Source organism: Lissotriton helveticus, chromosome 10 (assembly GCF_964261635.1).
Source record: "Lissotriton helveticus chromosome 10, aLisHel1.1, whole genome shotgun sequence".
Taxonomy (NCBI): Eukaryota; Metazoa; Chordata; class Amphibia; order Caudata; family Salamandridae; genus Lissotriton; species Lissotriton helveticus.
In genome coordinates this window covers 24992253-25007738 of record NC_136071.1, presented here as the reverse complement: position 1 = coordinate 25007738, position 15486 = coordinate 24992253, and the positions used below count along the sequence as shown (strand labels likewise).

Sequence of the window (15486 nt, the reverse complement as noted above, 5' to 3'; positions counted from 1 at the left end):
AGGGATAATGTAGAGAATACACTCCTAGTACCCCAGTAAGTAGTTTAAACAACATGAGTGTAATTGCTATAACCTCAAAAGAGGGAGCATGGGAATAGGTATATAAATCTGTTTGGATTTATATAAAAGGCCCTCACTCACCATCCTAGTTGGTGACATGCTTTATCATTGGGCCCCACCGGAAGAGGCAGAGTGCCTCCCCGGTGTGCTTCGATGCCAGTTACTGCGGAGCTGGGTTTTTTGTGTTCTTACAAGTGAAAGCGTGACAGTGTGATTTACTTAAAAATGTCTAGACTGTCACAAAATGTTTTTATTGGGTGGCCAGACATATCAAAAACAAATTGTAGGAAGGGAACCAAATAAATTGTTCAGCTGCTACCTCTTTGGTGGGGTCAACAGGTTTCTGCCATTAGGGTGTAAATTACCTGGCATTCGTCAGGACCATGAGAAAATAACCTCGGCGGTATGCGCGCGCTAAGGCCCACCCTAGGCTGAGGGCGTGAAAGTGCAAATAACTGTAAAAAAGTGCAAGTTGAAAAAGATTTTTTTGAGGGGGGGTTGACCTCTATTTCAGAGGAACCTGTTGCACTTGTAGTGTGAGCATTCCACAACCCATGGGTCTCGGGAGGTGGGTTATGGCGAAAATGGCACACTACCCACATTGCCAGGCACCCGCTCGGTGCGCTTGCGCTGCATCGCTAGGCGAGACCTAAAAAAGATCTTAAATCAATGAAAGCTACAGGGGCTACCCTGACCAATAACTACGGTCTTCCAGGTCAGTGGGAGAAATCGGAACACGTGGTCGATGGTGCTTATTCTGTCTGAACCCAGCCTGATAAGGGCTTAAGATATTATGGTCACTGATCCAGGCCTCCATCTTCAAAAGGAGTGCGCGAGCGAATACCTTTTGAACACAGTCAATGAGGCCATTAGGCCTGTAATTAGATGGTATAGGTCGATTGCCTTTCTTATATATTGGGATTACTTCCCCTCCCTTCCATGAGGATGGTATTTGGGCCCCCTGCTGAAATCCCAATTAGCTAGGGCCAAGATGTAGGTTGTCCAGTTCTCTGGATCATTCGCAAAGACATCACCCAGAATGCCATCTGGGCCAGGGGCTTTGGCCCTTACAATAGAGTTGACATTAGTCACGATTTCATCTTTAGAGAAGAAATCAATGGCAATACGATGAGCATAACCAAGGATGGGATTGAATATGCTACTTACCAGTATGCATCTGTTCTTGGCATGTAGGGCTGCTAACATTCATATCTATTGCATAGATCGCCGCCTAGTGTTGGGTCCGGATGATTGCACATTGTTGTTCTGGAAGAGTCTTCGAAGTATCACGAGATAGGTGGCTCCCCTGGACTACAGTGCGCATGGGCATCGACTCCATCCCCAGATTGTTTTTAGCCATTGTGGCAGAGATGGAGTGAAATAGTGTAAAGGATGTCCATGCTAATGATTGAATGCAAGAGAATATCTGCAGCCGCTACGGGCACCGGGGAGGAGGGTGGGCGATATGAATGTTAGCAGCCCTACATGCCAAGAACAGATGCATACTGGTAAGTAGCATATTCAGTTCGAGGCATGTGGGCTGCTAAATTCATATCTATTGCATAGAATACATAGCAGTTCCTCCATTAACGGCGGTTGCCCGTGCCAGCTGCAGAAGTCTGAAAAAGGGTCTTGAGAACAGCCTGTCCTACAGCTGCTTGCTGCTTGGAATGCACATCGACACAGTAATGTTTCGTAAATGTGTGCGGTGTAGCCCACGTGGCTGCTCTACAGATGTCTTCCAAAGGAATGTTCCCCAGGAAAGCCATGGAGGCCCCCAACTTGTGTGGAATGCGCCCTTGGGGGGATTGTTAAGGTACGTTTAGCTTTTTGATAACAGATTTGAATGCACTTAACAATCCATCTGGCTATTCCTGCTTTGGAAATAAAGTTGCCTTTGTGCTGTGCTGAGAAGGCAACAAAAAGTTGTTGTGTTTTCCTAAAGTGTTGTGTTCTGTCAATGTAATACATCAACGCCCTCCTAACGTCCAATGTATGGAGCATTCTTTCCGCTACTGTTTGTGGGTTTTGAAAGAATGCGGGCAGGTCAATAGTTTGGTTGATATGAAACTGTGACACCACCTTTGGAAGGAATTTTGGGTTAGTGCGTAGTACTACCCTGTTTGAATGAATTTGTATGAATGGCTCCTGGATTGTGAGCGCTTGCAGCTCACTAACACGCCTGAGCGATGTAATAGCAATGAGAAAAGCCACTTTCCATGTCAGGAACTGAATGTCGCAGGAGTGCAGTGGCTCAAAAGGTGGGCCCATCAGCCTAGTGAGGACCACATTGAGGTTCCACACTGGAGCTGGTGGTGTTCTCGGAGGAATGACTCGTTTCAGTCCCTCCAGGAAGACTTTAATGGCAGGCACTCTGAAGACAGAGAGATGTTGCCTGTTCTGGAGATAAGCCGCTATGGCGGATAAGTGTATCCGAATGGAAGCGTACGCTAGATTGCATTTGTAAAGATGTAACAAATAGCAGATGATGTTAGGAATGGATGCATCTAGCGGGTTGATATTGTTTTCTGTACAGTAAATGACAAACCGCTTCCATTTTGCTGCATAGCAAGCTATGGTAGTGGGCTTCCTTGCCTCCCGTATGATATCCATGCATTCAGGAGGCAGATTGAGGTAGCCAAACTCTAGGACCTCAGGAGCCAGATCGCCAGGTTGAGCTGTTGCGGATCTGGATGCTGAATGTCGCCATGGTTCTGCGTCAAGAGGCTTGGAGATAGATGCAGCCTTTGATGCGGTACCACGGAAAGTTCTAGAAACGTGGTGTACCATGGTTGGCGTGCCCACGTTGGAGCAACTAGGATGAGTGTCATCGAGTGTTGCTTTAGCTTTCTTGCCATCAGCGGAATGAGAGGCGCTGGGGGAAAAGCGTACGCAAATCTACCTGACCAGTTCATCCATATCGCATTCCCCTGCGATTCCGGGTGAGTGAACCTGGCGGCAAAGCTTTGGCATTTTGCGTTTTCCCTTGTGGCAAAGAGGTCTATCTCCGGATGACCCCACTGTTGGAAGTACGGGTGGAGTACTGATGGATGTATCTCCCACTCGTGCATTTGATGGCTGTACCTGCTGAGCAGATCCGCCATCTGATTGTCCTTGCCCGGGAGGTGTTCCGCCATGAGGAAGATGTTCCTCTGAATGGCCCACTTCCACATGCTCTGAGCCAGATGAGACAGCTGTGGAGAGTGAGTACCTCCCTGCTTCTGGATGTAGTACATGGCTGTCATGTTGTCCGTCCGGATCAACACGACCTTGTTGCACAGATGTACTTTGAAGGACTTGAGCGCCATGATGATTGCCATCAATTCCAGGTAGTTGATGTGCAACCTCTGTTGCTGCGTTGACCACAGTCCCTGCACCGTGTAGTGGAGCACATGAGCTCCCCACCCTTGGAGAGATGCGTCCGTCGTTAGGGTAATCTGTGGCACAGGCACTTGGAACGGTCGTCCCTTGCAAAGGTTGTGTGGAGTCCACCAATGCAGAGAGTTGTATGCCCGACCGGTCACCAACACTAGGTCTGTCAGTTGTCCCTGAGCCTGTGTCCACTGATTTGCCAAGCATTCTTGGAGCGGGCGCATGTGCAACCTTGCGTGCGGGACTATGAAGATGCAGGAGGCCATCATGCCCATCAACTGCATGAACACTCTCGCTGGTAGTGAGTGTTGCGGCCTGAACCTCTGGATCAGCGACTGAATGTTGTCGATCCTGACCGGGTTCGGCTGAGCCATAGCGGTCAGGGTATTTATTGTCGCGCCCAGATACTGCCGCACATGGGCTGGTTGAAGGTGCGACTTTGGGTAGTTTAGCGAGAACCCCAGACTGTGAAGGAGGCGAATGGTGTGGGACATGTCTGCGGCGCACTGTTGTTCTGACTTTGCTTGAACGAGCCAGTCGTCTAGGTAAGGGTAGACATGTATGTTCTGCCTCCTGAGGTGCGCCGCCACGGTCGCCAGACACTTTGTAAACACTCTGGGGGCAGTGGTCACTCCGAAGGGTAGGACTTTGAACTGATAGTGCCTGTTTTGGATGGTGAACCTGAGGTATTTTCGATGGGATGGGTGGAGTGGTATGTGAAAATAAGCATCCTTGAGGTCCAAGGTTGCTAGGAAGTCCCCTTGGTTTAGCAGGGGAAGAATCTGCTGCAGTGTAAGCATGTGAAAGTGTTCTGACAGTATATACAGGTTGAGGGGGCGTAGATCCAGAATGGGTCTGAGGGATCCGTCCTTCTTTGGGATAAGGAAGTACAGGGAATAGACCCCTGTGCCTTCCTCCTCCACTGGTACGAGCTCGATTGCGCCTTTTTGCAGCATCACCACTACTTCCTGCTGCAATAAGTGCAAGTGCTCTGCCGACATAGGACGTTGTTTTGGGGGGATGTTGGGTGGAGTGGATGTTAACTCCAAACAATAACCGTATCGGATAAGCTGTCTTACCCACCTGTCTGTGGTGATGGATGTCCAGACTGGCAGGAACTGCTGGAGTCTCCCCCCCCCCCCCCGACAGGTGTTGTATGGTCGGGGGCAGTGAAAGAGAGTCACTGTTTGTTGGCGGAAGAGGAACGGGAGTTGTTGTTTCCTCTGCCCTTGGCACCATTTCCTCTGTAACCCCCTCCACCCTGCTTGGGGTATGAGGATTGCGCGCCACCCTTCGTGAATTGTGTCTGCTGACCCAAGTGTCCTCTGGTAACACCGCGTGCACCTGAGCGACGAAAAGTGCTCCCCCTGAATTGTTGAGACTGAAGCGCCCCCATGGACTTAGCTGTCTCATTGTCCTTTTTAATTTTCTCGAGGGTGGTGTCAACATCTGGGCCAAACAGTCTGTCAGGATTAACGGGCTGGTTGAGTATTGTTGTTTGAATGTCAGGTTTAAACCCTGATATGCGAAGCCATGCTTGTCGCCTTAACATGACGCTAGTGTTAATCGCCCTAGCCGCTGTATCAGCCACATCAAGTGCACATTTTATTGCAGCGTTCGAGATGAGCTTTCCCTCTTGTATGAGCATTTCGGCTCCCTCCTTAAACTGATCAGGTAGGTGTTGAAGGAGCTGTTCTAGGGTGTCATAATGCGCCCTATCATATCGTGCCAATAGTGCTTGTGTGTTTGATATACGCCAGATATTGGCAGCCTGTGCAGCCACCCTTTTGCCCGATGCCTCAAGCACTTTCGACTCCTTGTCTGGGGGAGGAGCTTCACCCGTTGTTTGGGAGTTCGCCCTTTTGCGGGCATTGGCGACGACCAAGGAGTCCAGAGGCAACTGTCCCCGAATATATGCAGGGTCCCCAGGTGCTGGTCTGTATTTTTTTTCGATACGTGGGTTCACCATTCTCGCCCTGGTAGGTTCCTTAAAGATCTCTGGGGCATGCTTAAGGACACCTTTTAGCATAGGAAGTATCTTAACTGTTCTTTCTGAGACAGAGAAAGTGTCAAACAAGAAATCTTCTTCCACTGGGTCAGCATGCATGTCCACATCATGATTTGCAGCTGCCCTCTCTATTAAGGCATTGAATGCCGCAGAATCCTCTGTTGGGTATGTACGTGCACCAAAACCCTGTGGGTCCTGTACCACCAGATGGCCTCCCTGCTCACCAGTGTCGTCATAGGAGTCCTGTTGTACATCAGGGTCATTGTTGTCCGGGAAATTGTACTGGTCATCTTGGTCATCACCCTCTCCCCCTGACTGGTTGGGTGAAGGTGATGGACTCCTCCTTGGTGTAGGCTGAATAGGTTCCACAAGGGCAGGAATGTCATGTGCTGGCCTTTTCTTTTTTAGTGGAATGACATCGGATTGCCATGGTTGGGAAGTGATCTTTCTTTTATAGAGGGTCAATTTCCCTGTTTCGGCATCGATGTAATGCTCAGATTGTTCTTCTGAGGATTGATGTCGATCCAATCGGCCACTTGGCGTCGAAGGTTCTGACGTTTCAGTTATCTTCGGCACCGATTTGGGAGCAAATGCCTTCGGTGCCACCTTCGGCGGCAGTGTGTACAGAAGCTTGGTCGAAGTCTTCGCAGGTGCGTCCACTGTGTTTGGACCAGACGGCGAGTGAGTCGTCGACGTCGAAGTCTTCTCCTGAATACGTTTGAGGGAGTCAGCAACCTGCTTTGTGAAGGAAGCGGAGGGTTTGGCAACCGGTTTCTCCTGTCTGGTACTATCGGAGGCCTTCGGCAGTGAAGCGGTGGCCGGCGAAGAAAGTTCGGCTGCGACGGTCCGTGCCTCCGTTACAGGCTTAGGCGCCGATGCCGTTGCCTCAGATTTGCTGTCTTTGTGCCGATGCGTGGCGCCTTCGGACCCCGTGTCGTGGGCCTGTGCAGACTTTGTTCCGACGGCTTTAGTGGATTTTGCCGGCGTAACCGTGCCCGACCCGTGATGGACGACCGTCTTCGAGGACGGGTCCTTGGGCGCCTTCTGCGGCGCTGTCGACTCGACAGCCTTCTTCGACTTCGGAGGGCCGGAGGGCGACGGAGTCGATGAGGGAGCAGGCTTCGTCACATTTGATGGGACGTCGGCCATTTTAGGTGTTGTCGAAGCCGTAGGTTTCGACGGGACGTCGGCCATCTTAGGTGTCGTCGATTCCGACGGTTACGGTTTCGATACGCGCAATGTCGTCTCCGCTGTTGTGTCCGTGGCCGGGCCAGAAGGCGGGGCCGGGGATAGCGGTGCAGGGTCGTGGGTAAGGCCGAGTGGCGATCCCGTGACCTGAGCCTGAATCATGTAACTTTCGGGGCATAGCTCTTCCTCCGAGCTATCTTCCGCGGCCCCATAAACTTCTTCGTCGTCCCCTACCTCCTCGACGTATGCAAGGTCTTGGCTCTGTCCTTCGACGTGTTCTTCGGGATCAGCCTCGACCTCCGTCGACGGTGGTGAAATCTGAAGATGATGGCTTCGGCCTTCTTCTGCGGGGTCGAATATGTCGTCGGGTGCTGGGGCCGCTCGCCGGGCCCCGAGGCGCGCCGAAGCTTGAGAGTTTTCTTGGACCTGAACTTTGAACAGGCCATGCAGTTGTCCTCGTTGTGGTCCGGCGAGAGGCATTTGTTACAGACTGGATGCACGTCGATATGTGGGTACTTGGACCCACAGACGGGGCAGAACTTGAACGGACTCCGTTCCATGGTAAGATAGTCGGTGTCTTGCTGCGACGAGAGGGCCTCGATGTCCGAAGAGTTACTCGACTCCTCAGAATTCCGACTCGAAGAGTGGGATGATGCTCGAGACCGCACGCTAACAATACCGACGCAAGTAACGAAGGCCTTTTGGCCTTAAGTAGTAAGTTTTTTCGATTCCGACAAGGAGACGTCGAAATCACATCCGAACCCAATGGCGGAAAAAAACAATCTGGGGATGGAGTCGATGCCCATGCGCACTGTAGTCCAGGGGAGGAGCCACCTATCTCGTGATACTTCGAAGACTCTTCCAGGACAACAATGTGCAATCATCCGGACCCAACACTAGGCGGCGATCTATGCAACAGATATGAATTTAGCAGCCCACATGCCTCGAACTTTCAATATCAGTGACACAGGGTCTAGAATAGAGTGACGAGAAGTGATCAAACTAGGCTGCTGTTGAAATGTCATTAGTCGGCTGCTACTTTAGTTACTAACAGCCAGAATTGCTTTACCGACGCAGGTCACTCAGATTTGCTCCCATTTATTTTTATCCCAGTACTTTTTTGATTCACCCTGGGCTAACATAGGATCTCCTCACCTCCCTTATTTGGTTCACATTGGTTTGCCCTAATGACATGGGTCAGGAACAAGCCACTTCTCTTCTTCCTCCCTACTCCCACATATGTCCTTCTCTAGGGGTTAAAAAGTAATGTTAAAGTCGCCAGCTACAGCCAATTAGGGCTGTGTGGCCCTGTTGTTCAACAGTTCTTCCAGCTCGTGCAGAGTAGTTGACCTCTTGCCTGATCTTGTTCCTCATGCGTGGGCATTGAATGTCAATTGCAGTACCATTTATTCCCCCAATTTGGACAGCTAGAATGTCAGAGCTATTGGACATAAGCTCGCGTATCAATTTGGAGCGCAATTTTCACCCAAATCAGCAACCCCGGAATGGCAGCATGGTTTATTGGAACATGCTGGGCGATGGAAAGTGAGGTAACCTGGTATATATATATACTGGGGAAATAGTCCAGGTTTCCTGGAGGGTACAGACATCAAAGGATTCAATAAATTGAATCCAATGCATAAGGGACCTGTTCACTCACCTCAGCCACATTCCATGAGACCAGACCAAGCCTACTGGGGTTAGATAGCTCATTGACAGGGATGGGTTGTGTTATATTAGTGGTGACCCCTGCTTGTGCTTCAGCCAAGATTAATGGCGGAAGCAAATCCCCAACGCTGGGCCCTTTGTCGGCCGGCTGACAACTCCTTTTGGTTCCCAAAGACATTAGATTGGGTGACTTGCGAGAAGATAACAGGCTGGTAGCTATCATTTGCCGCAACTATCTGAGTGCTGTAGAAGCTCGCCCTATATGATGTAGGGCACGCAAAATTAGCTTGGTGTTCGAGTCGTTAATTAGTTGCTAGGATAGAGTCTGAGCCTGGGAGGGCATCTGAGTGGTGGACAATAGGCAACTGTAGGAAGGTAGATCCCCGACTATGGTTGCCCCCAACTTTTTGCCTGGTGTTTTGCTGGTTTTCTGACTTCGTTGACCTGGGGCCCTGCCATTCAGGACCCCAGGCCCACTGCTCTCTCTGTTAAAATGGATTCCATGTACCCTAGGTACATATCTGATTGGATACTGAGTCACCTTATCAGTCCCTGTACAGTATACCTTAGGTATCCAGGGCATAGGTGTCCCCAGGGCCTACCAGGGGCTGAAGCATGTATTCTGCCACCCCTGGCTGGCCATCCAAAACTGACACAACTGGCTGCTTGACAGCTGGGGCAAGGTGGTGTACACACCCTTTGCTTTAGATATAGTATTCCTATATCTAACCCTAAAATGGACACATATATTCCTATTAGTCACTCCTATGGCAGGCCTTATCAATCCTGAAGGCAGAGTGCTTGAAATAATGTGAAATGGTGCTCTGGCATGAGCTAAGCCCGTTTGCAGCTTGCGGAACCAAGTCCTAATAGCCGTTCCATGATAACGCTATACCATATACTCTTAAGTGCATTATGTACCTCGCGGTCAAATGCTAACTTTGGTATAACATTATCAAAACATGTCGAGTAAGGTGTCATACGAATTGGAATACTAACCCCTCGCAAATTCTGGCGACGGGGTTAGCATTCCACCCTTCTAGAGGGACACGACATGTATGTAACTGTGAACCCCGGTTAAAGCCAGACATAGCCTCAGCTCCACAAAATGGATGCGGCCACCGAGACACAAGTCTGCCCTCCTGCTGCTGGGAGTCCTTCCAGCAACGGAGGCATGGACAAAGGGTTTCCTGTCAGGGGCGGTGCCAGCACCATCCCAGACAGGATTGTGTGTATCCCAGGTAGGCAGGGCTTTAGAGGAAGGTGACTGCAAGTGGCACCCCGGTGCTCACTGTGCATAGGCCGGCTCAAACCAGTTCTGGGGGCACACCAGCCCCTGAGCTGGGGAGAGACCGGACAAAGGAGAGGGGTGTAACCACCCCCCTCCTAGTCCCACCCATAGGGCAGCACTTAGTCGCGTGCCAGCCCCTTTTCTCAGGATAAAGGTAGGAGCAGGCCCCCTTCCAGATCAGATCATCTTTGAATCCTGAAACTACTTTCCACGAAAGGAACTCAAGACTCTTCTCAAGATTTCTCCCTTGTGACTAAGGAGAAGTCACCTTGCAGCAGCAGGCACCAACTAAGTATCTTGCGGTTTGCTGCCAGCCTCTCCTACGGATCAAGACTGCCCAGCTCGACGAGACCCGGACTCCCTGCCCTCTCTGACCTCAACCTAACTCTACAGCACAGCTGAGAAGCGTGGGTGCGACGAGACCAGAGGACCCGGCGACCATCAGAACCAGCACGGCACTGACCTAGCACGACCACCAAGGGACCCTCGAGTGGGTGCACTGGGGTAAGAGAAGCCCCAACCCCAAGCAGCACAAGCACCGAAGTCCAGCCCCCCAGCATCCTCCAGATCTCCGTGGGGCCCTTTTGCTCCGGCGCTGCTTGCCACGTTGTCCGGTCACTTGCCCGTCGGCTAGTGACCTTCCAGACGACGTCCTACGTTTGTTTCACCGCTGGTCTAGCTCCTCTAGCCTGGCCCTTGTCTCCTCTTGAAGGGGAACTTCCTCGGACCCTCCTGGTCCACTCCAGACGCCATTTTGTGTCTCCACGTGGGCTTGCCTTAGCCAAGGCTTGTTGCCTCCTCCAACGGATCCAGCATCGCCAGCAGCAGACATCCGACGTGGGACAGCTCACAGACCTCCAGCCTGGTCGACATCAGCGCCCTGGTCCGTGCAGCAGCAGAATCCAGTGTCACCTCTTCACCTGGCTGAGTGACCTCGTCCGGTGCCACCCTGGTGCCCACCTAATCACTGGCTAGTGATTCAGAACTTGGTCCCCTCTGCTTACAGGTACTCTTCAACTGATCCAGTCCTTGGATCAGCCCGGAACATCTTCACTGGTCGCCTGCCAGCAACTTTTACTTCAGGCTCCTGGTTCGTCAACGAGGGTTTCCGACGACACTTGAACACTATGCAGCCGCAGCCCCTGGGCTAGGTAAACCGAGTACCACGGTGCTCCAGCGTAGAACAACTCTCTAAGTGTCTAGATCCACTTTCGTTTTTGACCTACCTAGTCGGGTTCGCCAGAGAACACTAACTTTTGCTTTTACTAGCCTCCATAGACTTTGTCCCGCATTACGCGTGAGTGCGCACACTCTGCACCCGATCCCCCTAGGCCCCCTGCTAGTAATCTAAAGGTTCAGTAGTCCAGTCCTAGCGATCCCAAAGCCTCTGAGAATAGTTACTTACCTGCTAGTATTTCGCATTCCACTTTTGTAGTATATGGTTTTTCGTGCCCCTCGGGCATTTGTGTAAATTGTGCGACTTTCAGTATTTCTTTAAGAGTTTTGTATTGTGCTTAGCACCCTGTCCTCATAAAGAGTCCAGGGTTGTCGTGTTATAAATAAATATACTTTATTTTCATAACAACTTGTGTGGTGTCCTTTCACTTGGTGTTCAAGGGGTAAATGTGATGGTAAAACAGCTGGCTTAACACGCCCTCTAGAGTCTAGCCTTAGACTGCTCTTGTCCATGCTACTAGGATAGCTGGTCCATCAGGTTGACTTACAACCAATCATCAATAAGGGTTGTTTGGAATGATACATAGTGATCACTAGAACAGTGAGCACTGCATATCAGGCCAACTTCTCACAGCAACAATGTAAGTTATGGGGGGGTTTATACTTAAGCTAGATGCCAGTAGGAGAGCTCGATCTAGCTTCTAGAGCTATCAGGTTGTGGGCAACCTTTCCATCTGCTAAAAGGAATTCTATACAGTCTGTCTGGGTGTTAGGGTGAGGTAGCCTTTCGGCTTGCAAGATATCCTCCTGTATAACTGAACAACCCCTTACATAACATATCCAGCGGATGGTTTTATTCGGTAGAGTCCTCGCCTTTGTATTTAACATCGAAAGGAACTTTGGGCACATTAATCATAGGTACACTTGGGAAGCAACACAGTTTGCACCAATCAATAGGGGTTGCCTGGGGGTTTGTCTGTACTAGAAGATTACAAAAGGTGGTATGGGGTAGAAACAATACCCCAATGTACAGGTCTGCCTTTGTTAGTGTCCATGGATCTCTAATAGGCGATTTAGTTGAACTACATGTGTTGGGTTCTTTGAACATTTGGGGAATACGCTTTTGCAGCTTTAGGTTTAAATCGAATTGGAGATCAATCACCCGGCACAAAAAACCTAACCCGGCTCAACCAATCAAATCCAAAACTTGGAAAAGAGACATGAAGAATCTTAACCCCTCTACCCTGCCTCCCCACATCGGCAATCTCCTCCTTCCCCCTTCAGGTGCCTCGGATGTTCAATCACTGATCGACCACTACCTTGACTCTATGAATACAATAGTCAATGAAGTCGCCCCTCTGCAACTGAAGAGTCTCCACCAAAATTTCTAACCCCTGGTTTGATGATAGACTCAATGACGACAGGCGTACTATGCGAATGGCAGAGCGCACCTGGAGATCTGACCCTTCAGCACCGCACCTCAAAAGGCTTAAGAACAAGAGAATTGCCTACTTCAGGAAAATAAAGCGCACAAAGTCGGACTTCTTTAGCCGCCAGTTGGACCAAGCAAAAAACAGGCCAAGAAAGCTGTTCGAACTAATCAAGACCCAAACAAAGACACAACCCTTACAATCAAACAGCACAACAAGCGACACCCCACACTGTGAAGCCTTCTCTGCTTTCTTTAAGCTAAAGACTGACAACATAAGAAATGACCTCATCATGGATGTAAGCCGATTCCCCAACCACACCAGAATGGCTAACACTCAACCTAAAAACAAGGCAACTTGGCTGTACTTCGATACCTATTCGGAAGAAGCAATACACAAACTGCTCTGCACCTTAAAGCCCTCTAATCACCTCACAGACCCTCTACCTGCTAATGCTGTAAAATACTTCATCCCCTTGCTCCTCCCTCTCTGGACCAAAATCATCAACAGCTCTCTGCAACAAGGCCTCATTCCAGACTCCCTCAAGGTGGGGCAAGTCACGCCGATACTCAAGAAACCTACAGCTGATCCGTCTGACCTAAACAACTATCGGCCCATCACCAATATCCCCACCCTGGCCAAACTGCTGGAGAAATGTGTCCAACTCCAACTAACAAAACACATTGACCAATTTGACCTCCTCAACCCTCATCAATCAGGCTTCCGAGCGAAACATAGTACGGAAACAGCTATGACACACATAATTGATGACGCCCTCCAAATTCTTGATCGCAAGGAGTCCTGCCTCCTCATCCTTCTTGACCTCTCGTCAGCATTTGACACGGTCAAACATGAGAACTTGCTGGAGCTGCTAAGCACTAGAATGGGTCTATCGGGAACTGTTCTCAAATGGTTTTTGTCCTTCCTTCATAACCGGTCTCAGAAGTTCAAGATCGACAATGTGCTATCTACACCTGTGCCTGCAAATCTAGGGGTTCCACAAGGATCCTCCCTCTCCCCCACACTGTTCAACCTTGTCATGGAACCGCTCGCCACCTTGCTCCAAGCTTCCAATGTCCAATTCCATATGTACGCCGACGACACACAACTTTACCTAAAACTACAATCCCTGGAAGATATCAAACATCTGAATTTCACGCTTATTAACACTCAATCTTGGCTGGCCGATAATCACCTCAAACTAAATGCTCTGAAAACTGAGTTCCTACTCATCTCACCCCCGGCGAAAATTTCCATCACCCAAACCTGGCTCAATAACCTAACAGCACTCAATGTCCAACCTACCACCGTGGACTCGGCGAAATCCCTAGGCATCACTCTCGACGCCAAGCTCAACATGCAGCAGCATGTTAGCAAAGCCACAAAAGCAGCTAATTTCCAAATCAACACACTGAGGAAAATTAAACCCTTCTTCCCTGCCGAAGACTTCCAAACTGCTGTACAAGCTTTAGTCATCCCTCGAATAGACTACGGAATTGTGGCCCTCAGCGGACTCCCGCTATCCACAACAGCACCCTTAAGAGCCTCCCTGAACGCTGCCGCGAGACTCATTACTGGATCAAGAAAGCATTCGCATATATCCCCAGACTTAAAGTCTCTACAATGGCTGCCTTTTGAAGCCAGAATACAGCTAAAAATTGCAGTTATGACACACGCGGCCGTGCACCACAATGCACCCAACTACCTCGCTCAAAAGTTGTCTATATCAGGAGGTTCGAAATCCAATAGAAGTACAAAAAATCTACTCCTGAAACCTCGTAGATTCCGGAAAGAGAAAACATACAAGCGCTCCTTTTCAGGAATGGCACCCAGGATCTGGAATGCGCTCCCCCTGAAACCAGGCTTATCTCCTCCACTGCACTCTTCAAGAAAGAGGTAAAAACCATCCTTCTGGCCAAGATCTCCTGAACCTCATAGGTGCTGGATCAGAGACTCTGCATTGCTTTGTACCACTGTTCACATTGTCCTTTGGCACTTTTTCTTCTACTTGATGGGGACACTACTACGCTACTCTCGTCTACCGACCAATATATGATACACGCTGGCTTACTGATCCACTCTCCCGTTGCCCCCACTCAGTGTTCTCTCTATACTAAAACACTGGTATAAGCCATCCACACACCCAAGGTGTACCTGAACACCCCTGTAGTGGGATCAATGACTTGTGCTGTCTTATATTACTTGTTTACCTGATTGTATATTGATATGTTTTATGTATGTTGTTATTATTACCATGTTAGTGACTATTATACTGCTCCCATTATCTCTGTTCATTCCTACTGCCCCTACCCTGTCTTTGTGAAGCGCTCTGATATCTGTAAGGATCTTGTTCGCGCTATATAAAACTTTGAATAAATAAATAAATGTTTGGTGGGCAGGAGGTTCGATTAGGTTCAACGGGCTGGTGGTACAAGAATTTCCTCACATTCAAGTGAACTACAGTCAATAAGATCTAGAAGACAGTTGCTTCCTGATGACTTGCAAACCTGTTTGGCTTTGTTGTTTTTTGGCCAAGCCTCCCCACTCCCACAATCAGTTGACTTCTTTTTTTCCCATACTTGGGTTCATAAGCTAATTTACAGGTAGGATAAAATGATGAAGCAATTGAGGGCAAGGTCACTGCAATTACTTGCAGCCACATGGCCACTCTACAAGCCCAACAGTCACTATTGCAACAAGAGCTCACCTGACCCCTGACTCCCTCCAGGGAGCAGTGGATTCTAAGGTTTGGAGTCCCCCATCAGGACCAGCAGCAGCAAGACCAGCGTCAATGAAGAGTGGATTAGTTGTATTACTCACCATCCTCTGCTTGTGGATGGTGTAGCATTTGTCACACTCTCTGCACCTATAATCTGACCAACAAATGGCAGACACACAGATTGCTGTTTCCAGGAGGATCTCTGTTGCACTGATCGCAGTGTGGACACCAGCGGTTGATGTCTTACCGTAGCTGCCTCTCTAAAGAGCGCATGTGTGCAGTTTTAAACTGCCTTTTCGACCTGGCACGGTAACCATTTTGGAGAAAACCTATAGCCTTGTCAGGTAACAAGCACCAGGATGCACAGCCAAGAAGACGGACTTTCGTAGCTAATCAAACACATTCTTCCTTTAGTAGTCTCATGTAATCCAGTCTTTAATCAAAAGTATTTTATTTGTATAGTTAATGAAGTTCCCTAACAGGCTTCATAAACACAAATCAGTTCACTGTCCTTCATAGCTTAGTCAGGGAAATGTGGACCTAATGCATTTTGGCCAGGAACTGCCCTTCCTCA

At 49.4% G+C, this 15486-nt stretch overlaps 1 protein-coding gene across 1 annotated transcript in view; it reads right to left on the bottom strand.

Moving 5' to 3' along the window:
- The window catches only part of HCFC1 (host cell factor C1), a 167851-nt gene that overhangs the window by 82888 nt on the left and 69477 nt on the right, over nt 1–15486 (bottom strand). The window lies entirely within an intron of this gene.